At 38.1% G+C, this 7139-nt stretch overlaps 1 pseudogene; it reads left to right on the top strand.

The window, feature by feature from the left end:
- Nucleotides 1–3040: 3040 nt before the first annotated feature.
- Nucleotides 3041–4185, top strand: LOC120239777 (annotated as a pseudogene).
- The last annotated feature ends 2954 nt before the right edge of the window (nt 4186–7139 follow it).

Raw genomic sequence — 7139 nt, 5'->3', positions numbered from 1 at the left:
AGAGATTATATGCATAATAAAATGTTACTTGAAAACATACGTATATGTGCACACAAAAAGGAAATGCAGCTCAAAAAGCATATTTTATAAATATCAAATAAGCCATAATAGATAATATATTTACAGAAAGAAGCAGACATGGTCCTTGCAACACTAAAACTAATAATCCAGTGAAAGAGACAAGTGCTAATGAAATAAATGCAAAACTAAAACTATACTAACACATTGTGAAAAGTACAAATAAGCAAACAAACAAAACAAGATGCTATGAATAGCACCTAATCTTACATAGGGCAGTTGATTAGACACTGAAAAAGTTAATCGAGGTAGAAAACAGAAAGATGACTAGGAATTAGTCAGATGAAGATGTTGGGAGATTTTTAAATTTTTCTTTTTACTTTTCTGACTTTCCAAATTTCTACAAAACACAGGTGTTACTTTACCAATCAGAAAACATGCATTTGCGACTTTTGATTCTCTCTCTGTTAGAGTACTTCCTACCAAAACAAACCTCCTAGAAAAGCAACTCTAAATACTGAAATTACAAAGAGAATAGGGGTGCTTGGGTGGCTCAGTCTGTCAGGCATCAAATTCTTGACCTCGGCTTAGGTCATAATCTCATGGTTCATGAGTTTGAGCCCCACATCAGGCTCTGCACTAGCAGTGTGAAGCCTCCTTGGGATTCTGTATCCCTCTCTTTTCCCCTCCCTCAATTGCTTCCTATCAGTCTCTCAAAACTAAATAAAAAATAACTTTAAAAAAAAGAGAATAATAGGGACAAGAAATACTTTAGCATTGAAGAAACCCTAGAAAAGGAAAATCACTGCAGTTAGAGAGATTCTCTGCTACTTTTCCTTTTAAGGAATTTTCTGATATATGACTACTATGGGCCAGAGTCCTAATAAAAAGTGGCAAATCAGAATTTTTGCTACTTCACAGTGCTCAGGAGACAAGAGCTAGTATGATGTTGAAGATAGTTGGAACTCAAGAGATGGGTAAAGCTGTTGGGAGATTAATGCACTTCTCAACAGTAACTGATAGAACAGGCAATTAAAAAATCAGTAAAGATATAGAAGATTTGAAGGTTGCTATTAATAAATTTGACCTAACTGAAATAGATAAAAGGCTACAAAGCTTCTTTATACATTCTTTTCAAGTACATGCAAAACACTTATTACCATATATTGGTAAACGATCATATATTGAGTCATAATATAAGTCTCAATGGTTTAGAGGGGTGGAGATACATAAATATAATCCTAAACAACAATGGAATTTATCTATGCATATGTATTCTAAAATATTTGGAAGCAGGAGTGCCTGGGTGGCTCCACTGCTTAAGTGAGTGACCCTTGATTTTGGCTGTGGTTGTGATCTCAGGGTCATGAGATCAAGCTCTGCCCCTCTTCCCCACTGCCCTACCCTCCTTAACTCTAAAATTAAAACATATATATTTGTAACTATATATATACACATATGTAAGATTATACATATACATATATCTATTTATAAGGCTATAAATAGATATAAATGTATATATTTAATAGTAAAATATACATATATATTTTACTATATAAAATATATATTTCTAACTATATATACATGTTTTATATACATATACATATATATTTTAACTATATATACATATATATTTTAACTATATAACTATATACATATATATTTATATGTATATAAATATATAAATGTATATATGTAAAATACACATATATATTTTACTATATAAAACATATAGTTTTAAACTATATATATACACATCACAGTAAAACCTTGGGTTGCAAGTAACTTGTTCTGTGAGTATTTCACAAGATGAGAAAACATTTCTAGTAAATTTTAACTTAATAAACAAGCAATGTCTTGCAATACAGGTAGCATGTAATGCCAAATGTCACATAATCACAATTGAGCCAATGATTCCTCTCTCTCTCTCTCTCTCTCTCTGAGGGATTATGGGTGATCATCTCCCATGCTTGAATGCTTGGTCTCAGGTCATGGTGTTTGGCAGAAGTCAGTGATTTTTCAGAACAGAGGAAGGTGCCCATAATTGGCACTAGCATATTTTTGTCACTTCAAAGCACGTACGGACACTGCTTTGCTTTTCCACACAAGAAGAGTAAGCTTTGAAATGCTTTGCTTCATTCTAGGTCAGGCTGCCTGTAGATACAGACCCTTTCCTCTGCTGCCTTGCCAGGTACATTAAATACAGTGTATGACAAGAATTTATTAATAATGTATTATAGTCAGCATCTATGCGAGCATATACAATGGCCCTCATGCAGGAAAATGTTAAAAATAAAGGCAGTAAGAAGAAGGAGATGATTACAGTGGAAGTTAAGAAGGAAATCATCGAAAAGTATGAACGAGGTATGTGAGTGGCCAAAATTCCAAGATTTTATAAGAAGTCTACATCTACATCGCATCTGCAGAGGAGGAGGAAAAAAAGGCAGAGGAATACCTCACTCACTTCAGATGATATTAGGGAGATGTGTAAAATGTGGGAAACAGTGCAAAATGTTGTAGAAAAGCACCACCCGAATAAGGCTGCAACGGTGTGAGTGATGAATCTGTTTAACGATAATTTAATGTCACATTTCCAGAAAATACTCAAAGGGAGGCAAAAGCATGTGTCATTGGATACGTTTCTTGTCAAAATTGCACAAAAAAAGAAAGATTCCATTGACCCAAAAGATAGCAGTGGTTCCATTAGTTAAAGTCCTACACAATATCCTTTCTCTTGTCTCCCTCATCCCAGTCATGAAAGGTTTCAAAGGTAAGTGCAGGCTAGTTTGTGCATTTTTCTTTATATTTTGTATTTTCTTTATAATTTTGTATTATATTACAATATTGCAATCATTTTTATATGAATATTTTTGGGTTGTGAAACGAATCATCTGTGTTTCCATTATTTCTTTTGGGGAAATTCACTTTGATATACAAGTGCTTTGGATTACAAGCATGTTTCCAGAACGATTTATGCTGGCAAACCAAGGTTTTACTTTATATGTATTTGGAAGCAGAGGGTATGCATGGACAATGGCTGGGGAGGAGCAAGAACCTGGCAGCAAGCTGGGAGACTAGGAGCCAGCGAGCCTGGAACCCCTCGGGCACCCAGTATGAGCACCATGGGGAGAAACCCAGAACCAAGAAGTTGAGCCCCACCTGCAAGCTCAGTGTGTATTTGGGGAAGGGGAACTTTGTAGAACATCCTAGACAAAGTGGACCCTCTAGATGAAGTGGTGCTTGTGAACCCTGACCACAAAATGTTTATGACCCTCACCTATGTCCTCCACTCTGACCGTGAGGACCTGGATATAATACCTCGAATTTGCCCTGCTTTGTCACACTGCAGCCACGCCCAGAGGACACAGGGAAGGCTTGTGGAGTAGACTTTGAGAATCAAACCTTCTGTGCCAAATCACTAGAAAAGGAAAAGCCACAGAAGGAACTCTGTGTGTCTGGTGACCTGAAAGGTCCAAATTGCTCCCAAAGAAACCTGGCGCTCAGCCTTCAACAGAAACCATACTCTACTTTATATCTGACCACTCCTTGCACCTTGAGGCTTCCCTGGACAAGGAGCTATACAATCATGAGGAGCCCCTCAATGTCAATGTCCCTGTCACCAACCCCACCAAGACCATCAAGAAGACCAATGTCCCTGTGAGGCAGCATGCAACATCTGCCTCTCAGCACTGCCCAGCACAAGTGTCCTGTGGCTCAGATGGAACAAGATGACCAGGTGTCACCTGGTACCACCTTTCAAAGGTATACATCATCATACTGCTCATCAACAACTGGGAGAAGTATGGTCTTGGCCTGGATGGGAAGCTCAAGCACAAGGACACCAGCCTGGCTTCCAGCACCATCGTGAAAGAGGGTGGCAGCAAGGACGTGCTGGGAATCCTGGGGTCCTACAGGGTCAAGGTGAAGCTGGTGGTGTCTCGTGGTGGGGATGTCTCCGTGGAGCTGCCTTTTGTTCTTATGCACCCCAAGCCCCTCGATCACATCACCCTCCCGGGGCCCCAGACAGCTTCTCCTGAAACTGATGCCCTTGTGGACACCGACCTCATTGAATTTGGTACCAACTATGCCACAGATGATGACATCATGTTTGAGGACTTCACCAGGCAGCCGCTGAAGGGGATGAAGCCTGAGGACCAGTTCTCCTAGAAGGGGCTGCAAGGAGGGGTGGCTGGTGCAGGAAGAAAGAGGGTCCCAGTGTCTCTGCTCTCCCTCCACTCAGCAGCTTCCACAACTACCCCCTACCCCTCCCTCCCTTACCAGCTTCAGCCAGACACTCACTGAACCCATTTCTTGTTGAACATGGGCATTACTTCTTTGACTCTGACTATGCTTCTCCACCCCCACAATGGGTGGCAAGCTGTGTTCAAATCTATATTTTTTTGGAGGGGGATGCTGTAAACAAGAGTGACAGTAAGGAAAGTGGGGGAAAAGAACTCTCACATTCAACCCCCCAACTCCCCTGCCATCACTCTTTCCCCCTTTTCCTTCAACAGGAGACGGCTGAGGTGGGAGGTGGGGTGAGAGGGTGAGGCCACTTCTTTGTTTCTAAGCATAGAGAAGAAAATGAACCTTTTAATGGGAAAAAATAATAAAATATTTGGAAACTAAGTAATAGACTTCTAGATTACCTATGGATCAAAGACATAATATTAAAGGAACATAGAAAGTATTTAATTTGAAAATGAAATGCGACATAACAAATCTTATAGCATAAAGTGAAATCAGGGGCACCTGCATGGCTCAGTCAGTTAAGCGTCCAACTTCGGCTCATGATCTCACAGATCGTGGGTTCAAGCCCTGACAGCTAGCTCAGAGCCTGGAGCCTGTTTCAGATTCTGTGTCTTCCTCTCTCTCTATCCCTCCCCCACTCATGCTCTGTCTCTCTCTGTCTCAAAAATAAATAATTTTAAAAATTATTTAAAAATAAAAACAAATAAAAAAAGAATAAAGTGAAATCAGTATTCAAAGAGAAATTTAAAAACCTTAACATGTTTGTGTTAAGGGTAAAAAAGCTGAAGACAAATGATATGTTTACTAAATATTTAAAAAATTAAACCTAAATGAAAAGAAAATGATAAAATTAGGAGTAGAAATTAAAGAACCGAAAACAAACAGGACTAAAGAGAAAATCAATAGACCAACATTTAGAGCTTTGAAAAGACTAATAAAATTGAGAAACCTTAAGACACAGAGAGAATAATTATCAGTAATAACAATCTTAATATCAATCATAATAAAATAGGCATCACTAAAGAGGCTACAGAACCTAAAAATGCCTTAGAAACATATTTTGAACAACTTTATGCCAAAAAAAAAGAAGAAAAAAGAGAAATAGACAAATTCCTAGAGACAAAAACTTAGCAAAAATAACACAGTTAAAGAAATAGTTAATCTATAAGTCTTATTTCTGTTAGATTGATTATACATTTTTATTAAATCTTTTACTCCTCAAAAACTCAGATCCATATTGGACTTACTGGTAAATATTTTAAAATAACATCAGTCATAAACAAACTCTTCCACAATATACAAAAAGAGCAAACAACATGTTTAATATGGCCAATCCAACCTTAACACTAAAATTTGATAAATATATTTCAAGAAAGAAAAGTACAGGCTAATAATTCTCATGAACATAAAGACAAATATCCTAAATATATACAAGAGAGTCAAATCCAGGTATTCCCCAAATGCACTTATTCTCAAAATGCAATGGTGACTTGAGATTCAAAAATCAACTGGTGTTATCTTCGGATGTGATACTGTCAGACAAACCAAAGGGATGAATATTCTAAAGGTAGGTGGCCTTTATTCTTCAAAATTGTCAATGCCATTAATGACAATGAATTTTTAGGAATCTGTTCTTGTATTAAGAGAGACAGTGAGGGAACCTGGGTGGCCCAGTCAGCTAAGCATCTGACTCTTGGTTTCAGCTCTGGTCATGACCTCTCTATTCATGGGTTCAAGTCCTGTGTCTGGCTTTGTGCTGACAGTGTCGAACCTCTCTGGGATTCTCTGTCACTCCCTCTCTCTGGGTCCCTCCCCTACTCGCTCTCTCTCTCAAAATCAGCTTAAAAGAGAGAGACAGAGAGACAATGATGGCTAAATGAAACGTGATGCTGGGCAGGATTCTATAATGAAGAGGAAAATAAAAAACCAATGAAGAACAATATTGAAATATGAATAATGTAAGCTGTAGCTTAAATAAAAGTACTATATCAATTAGTAACTTTTCTAAATTTGTTAACTGTACTTGAATCAACAGTAGACTGGATACAAACTCATAGAAGCAGAGATAGAATGGTAGGTGCCAGGGACTGAGGGAAGGGGGTAATGGGCAGCTATTAGTCAAAGTATCAGTTATGCAAGATGAATAACCCCTACAGCACAATGCCATAGTTAACAATACTGTATTATAGACTTAAAAATTTTTAAGAGGAGAGAACTTCTGTTAAGTGTTATTATCACACACACACACAATAATAATGAGTGTGGGAGTAAACTTTTGGAGATGATGGGTATGTGTATGGCAAAGATTGTGATGAGAGTTTCACAGGTGTCGCCTTCCAAACTCCTCAAGTTGTAAACATTAAATACATACAACTCTCTGTATATCAATCATGCTTCAAAAATTGGTTTAAAGAAAGAGCAGACTGGATAAAGTGTGAAATTCCTCCAACGGGATTTATCCTTGTTCTCTTTCATACATCTAAGTCTGAGACAGCACTGCTTTTATCCGAACAGACTGCTTCACACTGTCCTATTAGAAAGAATAGGGCCAATGCAATTACTCAGAAAGTCAATTAGGCATATTCCATGGTGTCAGTACAAGGCATTTTGAGATCTCTTTACCCAAAGGGTAGGGCCATAAAGGTTTTGTGTCCACAACGTCCTGAGGGTCTTGCCTGGTGATCTAGCACTGGGGATTGCTCATCCACCCAGCCTATTCTGTAACTGTTGTCTTCCACCGATTTCCGCTAGTACCCCTGGAAAGCAGAACAGAAAAAGTACTTTTATTTAAGCACAGTTTCATTCAGCCATCTAGGCCTTGTAGAATAATGAAATCATCACAGTTTTGTAAGTAATTCTCTGCTACTCTC

The sequence above is a fragment of the Hyaena hyaena genome, unplaced genomic scaffold (genome assembly GCF_003009895.1).
Source record: "Hyaena hyaena isolate Hyena2069 unplaced genomic scaffold, ASM300989v1 scaffold_236, whole genome shotgun sequence".
NCBI classification, from domain to species: Eukaryota; Metazoa; Chordata; class Mammalia; order Carnivora; family Hyaenidae; genus Hyaena; species Hyaena hyaena.
Note: the sequence above shows the minus strand (reverse complement) of the source record. Positions and strands in the feature narration are given on the sequence as shown.